Source organism: Heteronotia binoei, chromosome 1, assembly GCF_032191835.1.
Source record: "Heteronotia binoei isolate CCM8104 ecotype False Entrance Well chromosome 1, APGP_CSIRO_Hbin_v1, whole genome shotgun sequence".
Classification (NCBI taxonomy): Eukaryota; Metazoa; Chordata; class Lepidosauria; order Squamata; family Gekkonidae; genus Heteronotia; species Heteronotia binoei.
In genome coordinates this window covers 197,248,814-197,266,049 of record NC_083223.1, presented here as the reverse complement: position 1 = coordinate 197,266,049, position 17,236 = coordinate 197,248,814, and the positions used below count along the sequence as shown (strand labels likewise).

The 17,236-nt window shown below is 40.1% G+C and overlaps 1 protein-coding gene and 1 non-coding gene across 2 annotated transcripts in view; both read left to right on the top strand.

Annotated features, from left to right (window-relative positions):
* Positions 1–17,236, top strand: part of LOC132576853 (protein dispatched homolog 1-like) — a 157,322-nt gene that overhangs the window by 29,881 nt on the left and 110,205 nt on the right. The window lies entirely within an intron of this gene.
* LOC132589297 (U6 spliceosomal RNA) lies at positions 14,707–14,808 on the top strand. Its single transcript, XR_009556575.1, has one exon. It is a non-coding gene; the product is annotated as a U6 spliceosomal RNA (small nuclear RNA).

The window sequence follows — 17,236 nt, the reverse complement described above, 5'->3', positions numbered from 1 at the left end:
GATGGAAGTTGTAGGCAAAAAACATCTGGAGAGCTACTGTTGGCCACCCCTGATGTAGAGTGTAGATATTTGTGTTGAAGAATATGTGCCTAATTAATTGGATATTACATTTATAATCTGTGGCTTGACACAGTTCTATTTTAGGACGTAAACATTTCTACCTGTATTAAACTTCTCTCTTAACTACCCACATCTCTGCATAATGTAGTGTTGGCTTTGTATTTATTTGAGTAAATGGAAGTTTGTTGAGACATTTCTGTTTTAAGTGAAATCCTGAATGCATTACATGAGCTAAAACAAATTCAGACATTTGGTTTTCATTAGCTTTGTAACTGAAACAAAAACATATTTAATCCCAAAGTATTTGAAGTTAATGTGCAACTTTGCTTGGAAGGTACTTAAACTGTGGTATCAGTTGCAAGTAGGCTACATGCCAGAGTTTAAGAACTGTCACTACGCAAGATGTTAAATTGCTTTTAATGTGCACGAGATTCTGTGGTGTGGTATGAAGAGATTTGGGTGAAGTGTAAGGAAAGCTTGGGAACCAAAGTAAACACTAACCCCACCCCTAGCCCGTGCTGATAATAGATTGTTCTCCATTTCACTTAAGCCACCATTTCGTAGTTGCTTATGCAAGGTTCCTTATGACTGCAGGATAAACCAACTAGCCTACTTGGACAGACTGAAGCATCTAAGAACAAGGGCTGTTAGCCAGCTGCAATATGTTTGTTGATAAATCATAAGAGTTTTAATTCAGTTTGCATATCAGTAAGGGCCTGGATCCAAAGATACTTCAATAAAGGGGAGTCTGTGATTTCAGTGCATGACTGTCATACAGCATTCTGTGCTGTTTGCAAGAGATCTCCAGCTTGCAGGAGCAGGTGCAGGTGCACGTGACACAGGGAGCTGCTGCAGCAGAAAGCAGATGGTGGGAAAGATGTATTGTGCTTGCAGCTCATTACTGCTAAGCTAATAGTTTGAAGAGAAAAGCATATTTTCCTGGGGGGTTTTGGATAATGGATGTGTCAGAGTAGGTGCCATTTTGAGAGAAGCATATTTCTTGCTTGCACTGTCAGAAGAAGATGGAATCTGCAGTTTTATAAACAACTGAATTAAAATCAGTTGTTTTTTTTAAAAAAATCTCTTCTACCTGGAGCAGTGATTTAATTGATTAAAAGGTTTCATTCAGATGTGTCAAACATAATGGCCGTGCAGGTCTGGTGTCCATCCCGCAAGCAACTGACTCTCTCCAGCTTTGTCCCTTTGGGCTGCTGCTGTGTTGTCAAGCCTCTCTTCCTTCCAGTGGCTGAGATCTTCTCTTTCTCCTTTGGGAAGGAAGGGAGAGGGGAAGGAAAGAGAGAGAGTATGTGCATGCACCACAGAAAACATTCCTCACTTGTTCTCTCCTGCTTCATCCTCTGGGGTGGCTGCTGTGTCACCAGGCCTCTCTTCCCTCCATTGGTTGAGACCTCCTTTTCCTTTGGGAAGGGAGGGAGAAAGGGGAAAGGAAAGAGAGAGAGTGCTTGAGAAAGCGATGGAGTCCCATGGCACCTTTAAGACCAACAAAGTTTCATTCCAGTATAAGCTTCGTGTGCATGCACACTTCTTCAGAGAAAGGGAGATTCTTCTGACAAGCACAATTTACCTTAAGATTGCCCACTCTGCTGTTTACTTTGAGATCTGATCACACACACGTTAAAAAAGGAAGGGAGCAGGAGAGAGATGCATCTGGGATAAGTTCCCCCTTTCCGGTTCTAACAGATGAAAAGTAAAAGAAACCTAACAGTACAGCTTGCAATCTTTATTAGTGGAAGGGAGCAAGAGTCCAGTAGCACCTTAATGACTAACATCATAACACAAGTAATGTCAAAATTCCTTTGTAAAAGAACTGCTACTCTTAGGTCAGCAACTGAATGTCTTGGAAGGTTAAAATGTTCCCCCCACTGATTTTTGGGTGTTGTGCTTTCTCAACTCCAAAGGGATCTGTTGAGGCTGGGTGAGTGGGTGTCAACGTGGCAGATGCGGTTCAATGTGGCCAAGTGCAAAGTAATGCACATTGGGGCCAAGAATCCCAGCTACAAATACAAGTTGATGGGGTGTGAACTGGCAGAGACAGACCAAGAGAGAGATCTTGGGGTCATGGTAGATAATTCACTGAAAATGTCAAGACAGTGTGCGTTTGCAATAAAAAAGGCCAACGCCATGCTGGGAATTATTAGGAAGGGAATTGAAAACAAATCAGCCAGTATCATAATGCCTCTGTATAAATCGATGGTGCGGTCTCATTTGGAGTACTGTGTGCAGTTCTGGTCTGTGTGCAGGATATTATAGCATTGGAGAAAGTTCAGAAAAGGGCAACTAAAATGATTAAAGGGCTGGAACACCTTCCCTATGAAGAAAGGTTGAAACGCTTAGGGCTCTTTAGCTTGGAGAAACGTCGACTGAGGGGTGACATGATAGAAGTTTACAAGATAATGCATGGGATGGAGAAAGTAGAGAAAGAAGTACTTTTCTCCCTTTCTCACAATACAAGAACTCGTGGGCATACGATGAAATTGCTGAGCAGACAGGTTAAAACGGATAAAAGGAAGTACTTCTTCACCCAAAGGGTGATTAACATGTGGAATTCACTGCCACAGGAGGTGGTGGCGTCCACAAGCATAGCCACCTTCAAGAAGGGGTTAGATAAAAATATGGAGCAGAGGTCCATCAGTGGCTATTAGCCACAGTGTGTGTGTGTGTGTGTGTATATATATATATATATATATATATATTTGGCCGCTGTGTGACACAGAATGTTGGACTGGATGGGCCATTGGCCTGATCTAACATGGCTTCTCTTATGTTCTTATGTTCTGATAGGAGTAGAAAGAGTAAGAGTCCATTAGCACCCTAGAGACTAACAACATTTGTGGTAGGATATGAACTCTCATAAGTCACTGCTCACATCTTCAGACTTATGTTCATTTATTCTTTGCATCCTCCTGGGCTGAATCCTCCTGTACCAAATAGAGACCTAGGTTTCCTGCCTTTTACCAATGCAGATATCTCCATGCCTACTACCCCTCTGCATATCACACCTAATCCAATCAAGCCTGCTATTGCCATTCAGCATCTGAAATCACGTTTATAAAGCTTGCTATCTCCGGTATTTTGTGTTACATTTTATGGCACACATGGCCTGGCCAGACATAGTGACATTTATGTCAGATCTGGCCCTCATAACAAATGAGTTTGACACCTCTGGTTTAGTTGATCATTAATCAACTAAATGCTGAGAAAGCTGTGCCTGGAATGCTTAGGGTAAGTGTGGTTGGCTGAAGAATAATGGGGCGAAAGTGTATAATGAGGAAAATGGTAATAGGGGAAGCCAAGCAAGATATGGGATGGTCCAGTGATAGGGAAATGGAGTAGAAAGACTAGATGATTAGGAAGCATAGGACTGGAGGATTGTTGTCAGGGAGATTAATTGTTGTTCATTCATCCAGTTGATTGTACTGATTTACATTATGTAATCTCCTTCAAGTCTCTGTGAGAAAGGCCTACTATAACATAAAATAAATAGGAGTAACTGTGTTGACCAGATGCTTTATGATTCAGTAGACTTTTATGCCGTGTAGAGAAAAATTGTAGCCTGAGCTGCTTGAAACTGACCACAGTAACTTTTTATTGCATGGAACCATGCATATGAAGAACAATATTACAAGATAATTACTGGCTAATTTAGCTAAACTGGTTCTCCAGTGGTCTGTTATGCAGGAAAGGAGCAGGGTTTTTCAAATATCAGTGTCTGGTGGGCTTTGGAAAACCATGACAAACATAATTTTTATGTCTACTACACCTTATGATTTTAAATATATGTGTGTTAATTACAAAGCTTTGATTATAATTGGTGGGCAAAAATAGTTCTTCTCTCCTGCATGACCTTTCATTATTTTCATGCATGCTTGAGCCGTTCTTTAGTTTTCATTTGCTTGCTTCTTTCCTTTGAACTGTAATGTGCTTAGTAATTTTCAGGAATGTGAAAGACTTAAGAATACACGTATAGTTGTGTCTATTTAAAACAGCAAATCAGACATGACAGCCTTTAAATGTTTATAATATTAATGTTTTTCTTTTTCTTTAAGAAATCAAATTAAGAATCTCCAAGTCCAGCTTCTCTTCTAACTTGAGTGTGCCAGTTAAAATAGGGAAGTTTCATATGTGCATCTAAACTTTAAGACTGAAGTGGCAGAGTATGGAGGTCTTTATTCAGCTGAATGTTCTTCATCTGATCCACTCTTTCTTAACAGATTTTTCCACCCCCAATCTCTTAACCTTCCTCATAGTCAAGAGAAGAATAAAATAGGGAGGGGAAGAATAAAATAATATGGTTGAGCTCTTCTAGTGGGATGTATACAGAATAGTGATTCTCTCGTCAGACAGATCTGGAAAGTCACTCCAGCCCCCTTCCAGAAGGGCAAGCTTGTTTATATTCTCAGGTCTTTGCCAGTATTACGTATTATTCCAGGGGACATGACGTCTGATGGTAAAGCACTCTCAGTTGCCTTTTGTCATTTTATAGTTTAATGCTATACAGATCTTGATCTTATTTGGAAACTTCCTGACAACTTTCTGTTGTACTGTGTATAGATGATTATTTTGCTAGATTGACTTTCCTGTAAGAGTTGTGCTGTCACTAGTAGCAGTTTAACTGTGTGTGTTGTGTTAAGTGCTGTCAAGTTGCTTCTGACTTAGATGACCCTATGAATCAATGTCCTCCAAAACATCCAGTCATTAACCCGGGTCTTGCAAGCTCATGTTGGATCTTGCTCTTTTCCTGCTGCCTTCAACTTTTCCCAACATTATTGTCTTTTCCAATGACTCTTGTCTTAATGAGATCAGATAGCCTCAGTTTAGTCATTTTAGCTTCTATGGATAGTTCAGACTTGGTTTTATGTAGAACCCAGATATTTTATCTGTATGCCTTTAATATAAAACCAATGAAATACACTCTCATTTTGGAGAAAGATTCAACAGTGAAGTTGTTTGTTTTTAAGGCAATGTTCAAATATTACCTGGGGAAAGTAGCTCTGATTTTTTAAAGACTGCATGAGAATAAATATACTGTAGCAGACAAATGCTCTATCATTTACAGGAGCAAAATAACAAAGCAATATAATATTGTGTAAGCATGGGGACAGGGGATTGGTTATCAGCAGTACCATCTAGTATACAGTCTTCACTAAACAAAGCAACGTGTCTGGTGTGCTAGTACTGGGGGTCAGATGATAGGGGGTTTTTTAGTTACCAGGGCTTTTGGTTTTCATTCTGGCAGAGTAACTTAACCAGCAGTATAGGCAATGTTCCCTCTAAGCCAGGGGTGTGAAACATGCAGCCCAGGGGCTGAATCATGCCCCTGGAAGGCTCCTATCAGGCCCATGAGCAAGTCTGCTTCTTTCTCCCTCTCTTTTGCTTCCTTCAGTTATCAGAGGCTGTTTAAAAAATACTACAAAAGTGCTAATCGTTTTAGCATGTTTTAGTTAATTTTTGTAAAAAAAAAACTTTAATAGTGTTTGTCTATGTCCTTTATAAAGTTTATTTCTCCACTACCTGGCATTACATTTTATGACAAACATGGCCCAGCCCAACATTTATGTCAGTTCCAACCCTCATAACAAATGAGTTTGACACCCCTTCTCTAAGCTGTGGTATCTTGTGAGCAAAAATTCTACTTTGTGAGCTACTGGGGTTAAAGTTATGAGCAACTGCATAAATTAGTTTGTGAGACAGAGACTAAAAAACTATTAGTTAGCTCACTCTAACTCAGTTTAGAGGGAACACTGAGTATAGGTATGATTGGAAGAACTTGCCTGTAATTGGTACACTCTGACCCTGCAAAAGTTAGTTTCTGAATGAAGCCTAATGGTCTTTCCCCCCTCAATCTCTGAATACTTCTACTTTGCAGGGAATTAATTAATGTTTGTGTGCTGGACTCCTTAGTATATAGAGCTCCTAGAAGGGGGGCCCTGACTTACCCATGGAACCCATTTGCAGTCCTGTGTGGATGGGGAGAGTCAGCAGGGTGGCATCTTGCAGGCCACATCCTGCAGGGTGGGATGGGTGGCTTGGGGGCCAGGTGGCAGCAACAGTGGGAGAATCTGGCCTTCACCTTCCCAGGTGAGCCTGTGGTGGGAGATGAGCCGGAGGAGGGGCCACCAGAGGGAAAGCATGCTGCGTTGCCCAGCCAGCTCACGTGGCTGTTTAGGATCGCTTGCCCACCCATCACTCCCTATGAGTTAATGCTTGAGAGGGAAAATGTATGTGGGGGAGTGTAACCTCAAGAGGATACATGGGTAATATTCTGTTCAAGGTGTTTTTTGGCTTTATTTATTTATTTATTTTATGATTTGTATCCCGCCCTTCCCACAAAGATGGCTCAGGGCGGCTCACAACAGATAATAAAACAAAATTTAAATTAACATTTACATATATAAACAGTTAAAATAGTCAAAACATTTAAAACCTTAAAACATCAAGTCTTAAACAGTATAAATAGCAAGAGTCTAGTAAGCTACATTTGTTTCCCATCTCAGTTAGGTGTAAGCTACCCGGAAGAGGGTTGTCTTACAGGCCCTGCGGAACTGAATAAGGTCCCGCAGGGCCCTCACCTCCTCCGGCAGCTGGTTCCACCATGTAGGAGCCATAACAGAAAAGGCCCTGTCTCTAGTTGATTTAAGGCGGACTTCTTTTGGCCCAGGGATAGCGAGAAGGTTTTGAGTTCCCGACCTCAGTACTCTCTGGGGAACATGTGGGGAGAGACGGTCCTTCAGGTAGGCAGGTCCCAGGCCATATAGGGCTTTAAAGGTAATAACCAGCACCTTGTACCGGACTCGGTATGTTATTGGGAGCCAGTGCAAAGCCCGAAGACCCGGCCGAATGTGCCCCCATCTTGGGAGGCCCAATAACAGCTGGGCCGCGGCGTTCTGCACCAGCTGCAATTTCCGAGTTCGGCACAGGGGCAGCCCCATGTAGAGGGCATTGCAGTAGTCCAACCTCAAGGTGACCGTAGCATGGATCACTGTTGCTAGGTCGTCGTGATCCAGGAAGGGAGCCAACTGCCTTGCCCGCCTAAGATGAAAAAACGCGGACTTGGCAGTGGCTGCTATCTGAGCCTCCATCTTTAGGGAAGGCTCCAATAGTACCCCCAGGCTCTTGACCCTATCCGCCGCCATCAGCAGCGCGCCGTCAAAAGCTGGCAAGGGGATTCCCCGCCCCCCGGTCCCCGACGACCCAAGCAAAGGACCTCTGTCTTCGCAGGGGTCTGTCACAATCTTTGGGCAGTATCAGCATGGGGGCAGATCCAATTTTAGGAAAACTGGCCTGCATGCCCATTTTTGCGGCATAAGGGGATCCCATTAAGGGATCTTGGGGTGAGAACTTTCAAGGGGCATGCCTAGCTCAGGAGCTGCCAATGGGTTATCCTCATGCTGAAGTGGCAGGGGAGACCACTTAGTGGTGATTATCCTTGTGGAATCTGACAGCCTGCCGTCCCATGGTTCTCCCCACCCCTGCAGGTGGGATGGGGAGGGGGTGCATCAACTGGCAGGCAGGTCAGTAGATGCCAGGATCTGATGGACCCATGGTGTGCCAAAGGCTTCTTACAGCTGTAACCACCAAGCTGTGGCCATTTTTGTTCCAAAACATTGTGTTTTGTGTTATTAGCAAGTTGTTGTAAAGGTGTTGCCCTCTCCCCTGCAAATTCCCTGCCAAACAAATGAAACTAACATGTTCAGACTAAGCTTCAATTATGCATTACTAGTTAGGGCACAGTTTATTTTGCTAAAATTCAAGAGATGGAAAAGCCCTCTTCTGTGACACAAAGAATACTAGCACTAAGCATATGGCAAACTGAAAACTGGTGGTCTTTCTGAAGAGCAAATTAGCCTGCTTCTTAAAATGTACTATGGAAAAAAAATGTGTTCTTGTCTAAAGAGAATAACATTTTCCACACTTTGATGTCATTAGCATTAGGTAGTGTTCTAAACTTAAGAGCCTGTTTCAGTTCACAAATTAGGACTCTTCCACCAAAGCCTGAACAAACTGGAAAAACTGTTCATTTCTCTCCTTTTGAATAAAAACCTAATTCAGACATCTCACTGGGTAGTGTGCATTTGTTGCTCTTTTATTCCAAGCATATTGTGCAAAAATTCAGGATATGATTCCTTCAATTTATAATTCCTGTAACATTTATGGCTTGCTGTTTTCCCACCTGGTAATGGTAATCTTTTTATTTTATGTTGGGCATTGTTTATTTTTTAAGTAGGATGTGTTAGCACAGTGTTCTATAGTTTTTTGGTATGTTTCTTCACTGCTGGAGTGTTCATCCAATGCTAACTACAGCAGAAAAGTTGTGCCTTCCTCTCTGCACTTTTGAATAGATCATTGTTGCTAGGAAAGCTGTTTTTTAAAAAGCAAAGCCTATAGTTCCTTACTGATAAGTCTTCCTTTAGTACTTATTGTGTTCATCCATTCAGTTAAAAAACCCTCCACATTTTTACACCATTGTGTAAGAAGAGATATATTACAGTTTCTAGTCAGGGACTAATATGAGTGAAGTGCTAAGGATAAACTTCTTCATTGTCTGGAAAGACCCTAGCAAATGGTCTGCACAGTAGAGTGATACTGTAGCTGTCACTAAAAGAAGAAAGAGGGTGAAACTGTCTATCAGTATTCTCATTTATTTCAGATGATTACAGTTAAGAACTTGCATCCAATAAACAAAAATAGAGTTTGCCACTCAAGATAATGTGAAAGTTTTAGATCTTTAGTTCTCTGTAGTGTCATATTCCAGTTCAACATGAAAAGTCTAGTCTATGGAATACTTTGAATGCAAAATTAACAAACTTTTAGGGATTTAATTTCTCTCTTAATGTACTTTTTTTTAGAGTAGATTACCCAATTCCACTTTCACCTTCACTTTTCATAGACAAAATAATTTAATTAAACTCGTGCAGTTATTGGCATTTGAGTTGAAATTTCTGATAACTTACTGCAAGTGATCTTTTTAATAGTATGAATAATCTGGAAGGGAGACAGTAAGGTTTTTTTTGCCCTCATTTGTTGAATTTTCAATGACCTGGATCTATCACTTAGTAGTAATGGACAATGAAGTGTAATTTTTTAAAAAAAGATAAAGAGGAATGCACCCCGCCCCTGCGTTGAAAGTTGGCGTCTCTCTCATGTACCCTAATTCAGTGTGTCCCCATTTGTGGAAATTTTCTTGGTATGCAGCAATTAATTTTTCATTTGTCTCATTCAAGTAGTTATACTATGCAAGGTAACTGCCATTCAAGAATTAATTATGCAAGCAGTCAACAGTTTCTCATGAGCTAGAAAGGGAAACCAAACAGCTACCTTGTCAACAAAGTCTCAACCACAAAGTCAACAAAATTACACACACTATTATACAAATTATTCAGAATTATTCAAAAACTATATCCACAGTATGCATTACAGATACAAAAATTGTGCAAACAGGGAAACAAATCACAATTGCATAGAATAGAACAAATGATCCAAAAGTATCCACATAGGTAAGTCTTTCACAGTTGCACCAAATCAACTTTATTTAGGATAGATATCTTTTGTTCCAGAAAATTTAATGTGGAGGAATCCAAAGCAGAAAAAGTCCACCACACTCGGCTTAAGTTTAACTTGGTTTCAACCTTAAGTTTAACTTGGTTTCAACCTAAATGGACAAACCAGTATTCCACAACTTGTTTCACCAGAGCTTTTTCCAAGCTATTTCCAAGTTGAAACTTTTTGTGAACAAGAATTATTCCTTATGAATTTGAGCAGACTTCGGAGGATGGTGGAAGACAGGAGAGTCTGCCGTGACTTGGTCCATGGGGCTGCAAACAGTTGGACTCGACTGTGTGACTGAACAACAAAGAACACGCAAGACACTATATGCTTCCCAGTGGCTACAAACTTCATGACTGGTAGCTGCAGTTAAATAACAAGCCTTTGTGGTGACAGCAGGAAATAAAGGAGGAGGGATAGAATGTGTCTCATGCAAAATGACTTCAAAATTTCTTTCCTACCCCTGCCCATTGTTACTTTTACAGAGTAAATGCCATGCATATATACATATTAGGGGAGGGACGGTGGCTCAGTGGTAGAGCATCTGCTTGGTAAGCAGAAGGTCCCAGGTTCAATCCCTGGCATCTCCAAAAAAGGGTCCAGGCAAATAGGTGTGAAAATCCTCAGCTTGAGACCCTGGAGAGCCGCTGCCAGTCTGAGAAGGCAATACTGACTTTGATGGACCAAGGGTCTGATTCAGTATAAGGCAACTTCATATGTTCATATTTTGTGGTATTTCTTTACTGCTTTGTAAAAAGCAATTTAAGTATTGTACTTCTAAAAAGATGCATCCATACTGCCTTTTATCAGTAACTGCTTAAAATTAAGCTATGTATAAAATGTGAGGTATTCAGCTCTTTCTTGCTTATGAAGGTAAACTCAGAGAACTTCCCTGGGTTATGTATGTATTCATAGTGAAGAAGCTAGGGCCCTAGTCTCCTTGTGTTCCCAATAAGGTAAGTAGACCTTTTGCAAGGAGAGCCACATATGCACGAAGGGTATTAAAAGAGGGATTGTATATATATATATTTTTAAAGAATAAAAATAAAAAGCAGTTATGAAGGCAGAATGCCAGCAGTGGGTTGGAGGCTGTCCAGTGTTTTGCACTGAGTGTCACATATATGACTGTCTGTTTACTGCACAGATGTCTTGGGGGTGTGATCGGTTCATGGAGCTCCTGCTTCTCAGGGAACGAGTGCGCACCTTTGAGGCCAAGGCTGACCTGGAGAAGCAGAGACAGCCAGTTAAGCACTTGGAGAAGACTCTCAGGGACTTGTTAGATGTGTCCCACTCTGAAAACGGCAGACCTGCCACTATCAGGGGTCATGGGGGTCAAAAGGCAACAGGGTACCGTGCTGAGGGACCTCTTCTTCAGTTTTTATTTATTTATTTTATTTGATTTATATCCCGCCCTACCCCACCGAGGTGGGCTCAGGGTGGCTTACAACATAAAAACCAACAAAATCAATTTAAATACATTAATAATACATTAATAATTATAATTATACAATAAAATACATATAAAACACATAAAAACACATAAAACTAAAAACACATAAAACATAAAGTTGATGAATAGGTATCCTTTTGCACCAAGGAACTACCCCTGGACAGGGAGGGAGGAGCTGTCTTGGTAGTTGGTGATTTGATCCTTAGGCAGATAGACAGATGGGTGGCAAACCCATGTACTGACTGTATGGTGACTTGCCTGCCTGGTGTGAAGGTAGCGGACATTACACGTGTTCTATATAGGCTGGTTGGCAGTGCTGGGGAGGAGCCAGTGGTCATGGTATGTTGGCACCATTGATGTGGGGAAATAGAGTTGTGAGGTCCTGGAGGAAAAATTTTGACTGCTAGGCAGGAGACTCAAGGCCAGGACCTCCAAGGTAGCCTTCTCAGAAGTGTTATCTGTTCCATGTGCAGGGCCAGAGAGACAGGCACAAATTAGGAATCTCAATGTGTGGATGAGATGATCGTGTGGGAAGGAAGGGTTCAAGCTTGTTAGACACTGGAATGCTTTTTGGAACAAATGGGGGGCTGTACAAAAGAAATGTCTCCACTTGTCCCACAAAGGAACCAGACTGCTGGCACTTAAAATAAAAAAGGTGGCAGAGCAGTTTTTAAATTGAATCTTGGGGGAAAGCCAACAGGAGATGAAATGCCTCTGGTTTGGGATGACTCATCTCAAAGAGATGAAGGGTTAGCTGTTAATTTTCTACGGGGCAATGGATTCAAGTTGTCCATATGGACTGGCTGGCAAAGTCTCGAGGCAGCAGGAGAAAGCTTGTGGGCTTAACGTGCCTGGGAAATTATAGATGTTTATATACAAATGCTAGAAGTGTCTGAGGTAAAATTGGGAAGTGTAGTGATTTTGTTCCACTAAATCACTAGTCAAAGGTTCTTGGCCTATATGCTTAAAGTAGGGTCAAGAGACCTGTCATTTCATAAGAACATAAGAGAAGACATGTTGGATCAGGCCAATGGCCCATCCAGTCCAACACTCTGTGTCACACAGTGGCCCAAAAAATTGTGTGTGTGTGTACACACACACTGTGGCTAATAGCCATTGATGGACCTCTGCTCCATATTTTTATCTAACCCCCTCTTGAAGCTGGCTATGCTTGTAGCCGTCACCACCTTCTGTGGCAGTGAATTCCACATGTTAATCACCTTTTGGGTGAAGAAGTACTTCCTTTTATCCATTTTAACCCGACTGCTCAGCAATTCCATAGAATGCCCACAAGTTCTTGTATTGGGAGAAAAGTACTTCTTTCTCTACTTTCTCCATCCCATGCATAATCTTGTAAACCTCTATCATGTCACCTCGCAGTCGACTTTTCTCCAAGCTAAAGAGCCCCAAGCGTTTTAACCTTTCTTCATAGGGAAAGTGTTACAACCCTTTAATCATTCTAGTTGCCCTTTTCTGGACTTTTTCCAATGCTATAATACCCTTTCTGATAAGTAAAACAATTTTTATTATTCAGCAACATTAATCAGTTATCATCCAAAAATAAACATCAAAAAATATTGCATCACATTTCCCATCTCCCTCCCCCCTTTCTGTGACTTCCCCGGTGCATTCGACTTAAAATATATAACAAAAATAAAAGGTAAGATTAACCTTTTAAGAACATATTAAAAAAAGAATTAAAAAGACAAAAACTTATGACTATAATAAAATACAAATAAGAACAACATTACTTATTACTATTATTATCTATCTTGGTTAATAGTCCATTTATAATATTGCTATACTTAATTCTTAGTGTTATCTATCCTAATTATATTCCATTAAACCCAATCCATATATGCAAAAACACTGTATATTTCCATAATTCTACTTTACCTATAGTTAACACTGCATTAAAAAAAATTAACCATTATTAAAAATCACCAAATGTCCTTTCACCTTCCACTGTTTTTCAACATACTTTTGAAATTTCTCCCATTCCTTGTTATATTTATCTATATCAAGTTCTTTTAATGTTCTAGTCAGCTTGTCCATTTCGCTTCAATGCATAACTTTCATAATTCAGTCCCATTTTTCTGGTAATTTATTTTGCTTCCACAACTGCGCATATAATGTCTGTGCAGCTGAAAGCATGTACCAAAGTAATGTTCTGTCTTGTTTCGGAAAATTTTCCATTTGTAATCCCAACAAAAAAGATTTCAGGTGCTCTCTTTACATTGTAACTCAAAATCTTTGAAATTTCTTGCTGAATCATTTGTCAAAATTGTATAGCCTTTTCGCAAGTCCACCGCATGTGATAGAAAGATCCTTCATGTTTTTTACATTTCCAACATCGATCAGACATCTGGTTATTTATTTTTGAAAGTTTCTTAGGAGTCATACCATCTGTATAACATTTTAAAACAATTTTCTTTAATATTATTACATGTCGATATTTTCATAGAGTTCTTCCATAAATATTCCCATTGTTCCATCTGCATGTCTTTATTTATGTTAATTGCCCACTTTATCATTTGAGATTTAATCACTTCTTCCTCTGTAGATCAATAATAATTTATATACTTTCAAAATCATTTTTTCATTATCGCCAAACATCATTCTTTCCAGTTCAGTTTGATCCTGTCTTATTCTTTCATTTCTAATATCCTGTTCAAGCAGACTTTTATTTCGTTACAATTGAAACCAATTATACTTATAGTCCAATTCTTCCACTGATTTTAATTCCACCTTGCCACCTTGTATTTTTAGCGATTGTTTGTATGTTATCCATTTTTCTTCCTTAATATCAGAATATAACTTATTACTTCTGTCAGTACAGTCCAAAGCGGTTTCCTCTCATCACCATATTTCCTGTATTTCAGCCAAGTTTTTAACAAATTACTTCTTATATAATGATGTGAGAAGAAACCATCCATCTTACTTTTCCCATAACACAGATACGCATGCCAACCAAAAATATTTCCATGACCTTCTAATGTTAATAATTTTTTATTTAATAACATTATCCATTCCTTTTTCCACACCAAACAAACTTCATCATGGTATAATTTTAAATCCAGCACTTGAAAACCTCTCCTTTCTTTTGCATCAGTCAAGATCTTCATTTTAATTCTTGGTTTCTTGCCGGCCCATATAAATTCTGAAAGTTTCCTCTGCCATTTATTAAATTGTGTATCTTTTTTCACTATTGGAATTGTTTGGAATAAGAACATGATTCTTGGTAATACATTCATCTTAATTGCCAGTATTCTACCCAGTATAGACAGGTTCAGCCTATTCCATTTTAATAAATCTCCATCAATTTTCCGCAAAAGCTTTTCATAATTATTTTTATATAAATCAATATTTTTTATTGTGATATCTACTCCTAAATACTTTACTTTGGAAACCACTTCACATTTTGTTAGGCTTTGTAATTTTGCCTGTTTACTCTTTGACATATTTTTACACAAAATTTTTGACTTTTCTTTGTTCACATAAAAACCTGCCAGTTCACCATATTCTTTAATTTTTTGAAGCAGCAACGGTGTAACTTGAGTTGGGTTTTCATTTATAAACATTGCATCATCTGCAAACACTCTGTATTAATAAGAAAAACCTTTCAATTTTAGACGCTTCGGCAGCATATATACTAAAATTGGAACGATACAGAGAAGATTAGCATGGCTCCTGTGCTATAATATACTTTTTGAGGTGCGCTGACCAGAATTGTACACAGTATTCCAAATGACACCGCACCATCGATTTATACAGGGGCATTATAATACTGGCTGATTTGTTTTCAATTGCCTTCCTAATAATTCCCAGCATGGCGTTGGCCTTTTTTATTGCATTCGCACACTGTCTTGACATTTTCAGTGACTTATCCACCATGACCCTAAGATCTCTCTCTTGGTCAGTCTCTGCCAGTTCACACCCCATCGACTTGTATTTGTAGCTGAGATTTTTGGCCCCAATGTGCATTACTTGGAACCTCATTACATTGAACCTCATCTGCCACGTTGACGTCTACTCACCCAGCCTCAACAGATCCCTTTGGAGTGCCTCACAATCCTCTCTGGTTCTCACCACCCTGAACAATTTAGTGTAATCTGCAAACTTGGCCACTTCACTGCTCACTCCCAACTCCAAATCATTTACGAACAAGTTAAAGAGCATGGGACCCAGTACTGAGTCCTGCGGCACCCCACTGCTTACCGTCCTCCACTGTGAAGACTGCCCATTTATACTTACTCTCTGCTTCCTATTCGTTAGCCAGTTTTTGATCCACAAGAGGACCTGTCCTTTTACTCCATGACTCTCGAGTTTACTGAGGAGCCTTTGATTAGAAACTTTTATCAAAAGCTTTCTGGAAGTCAAGGTAAACAACTTCTATTGTGTCTCCTTTGTCCACATGTTTGTTCACTCCCTCAAAGAAATGTAACAGGTTAGTGAGGCAAGATCTTCCTTTACAGAACACATGCTGAGTCTTCCTCAATAACTCGTGTTCATCAATGTGCCTACTCATTCTGTCCTTGATAATGATTTCTACCAACTTTCCCGGTATTGAAGTCAGACTGACTGGACTGTAATTTCCTGGAACTCCTCTGGAACCCTTTTTAAAGATGGGGGTGACATTTGGTACCTTCCAGTCCTCAGGAACGGAGGCAGATTTCAATGAAAGATTACATATTTTTGTCAGGAGATCCACAAGTTCAACTTTGAGTTCTTTCAGAACTCTTGGATATATGCAACCTGGACCTGGTGACTTATTAGTTTTTAATTTTTCTATCAGTTGTAAGACCTCCTCTCTTGTCACCTCAATCTGACTCAGGTCTTTCAACACCCCTTCCAAAATAAGTTGTTCTGGAGCAGGCAAACACTTCTCATCTTCCACAGTGAAGACGGAGGCAAAAAATGCATTCAGCTTCTCAGCCATTTTCCTATCCTCCTTCAGTAATCCTTTGACCCCTTGGTCATCCAAGGGCCCCACTGCCTCCCTGGCTGGTTTCCTGCTTCTAATATATTTGAAGAAATGTTCATTGTTGGTCTTTATGTTTTTTGCAATATGCTCATAGTCCCTTTTTGCCTGCCTGATCACAGTCTTGCATTTGATTTTCCATTGTCTGTGTTCCCTTTTATTAATCTCACTTGGACTAGCTTTCCACTGCTTAAAGGAGTCCTTCTTACCTTTTACAGCTTCCATTATTTTGTTTGTTAACCATGCAGGCCTTTTCTTATGCCTGTTTGTGCCTTTCCTAACTTGTGGTATATATTTTATCTGAGCTTCTAGGATTGTAGTTTTAAATAGCCTCCAAACTTCCCCAAGGGTTTTGACTGTATTTACCTTTCCTTTCAGTTTCCTCTTCACATGCCTCCTCATCTTAGAGAATTCACCCCTTTTAAAGTTAAACATGGTTGTGCCGGTCTTTTGGGGCAACTCTGTATTTATACAAATGGTGAAATCAATAACGTTATGGTCACTGCTCCCAAGCGGTGCGATCACTTTTACATCTCTCACCAAGTCTTGGGCATTACTTAGGATCAAGTCCAGGATCGCCCACCCCGTTAGGTTCAGAGACCATCTGCTCCATAGCACAGTCATTGAGAGCATCTAGAAACTCAATCTCTTTCTCTCAACCTGAACACATATTGACCCAATCAATCTGCGGGTAATTAAAATCACCTATTACGACACAGTTTTTATGCTTAGCCGCTATTTTTAATCTTTCCATCATATTATAATCATCCTCTATCTTTTGATTTGGTGGGCGATAACAAACTCCCATAGTTAAATTTCTTTTTGGGCCCTCTATTTCAACCCAAAGCATTTCTAGAAGGGAATCTAATTCTTTGACCTCAGTCTTACTGGACTGTATACCCTCTGTGACATACAGAGCCACCCCACCTCCAACCCTTCCCTCCCTATCCTTCCGATATAACTTATATTCAGGTATCACCGTGTCCCACTGATTCTCCTCATTCCACCAAGTTTCTGAAATTCCCACAATGTCTATGTTTTCCCCCAACACTAAACATTCCAACTCAACAATTTTACTTTGAACACTTCTAGCATTTGTATACAAACATCTATAATTTCCCAGGCAAATTAGGCCCTCAGCCTTCCTCCTGCCGACTCGAGACTGGCAGACACTCCATACT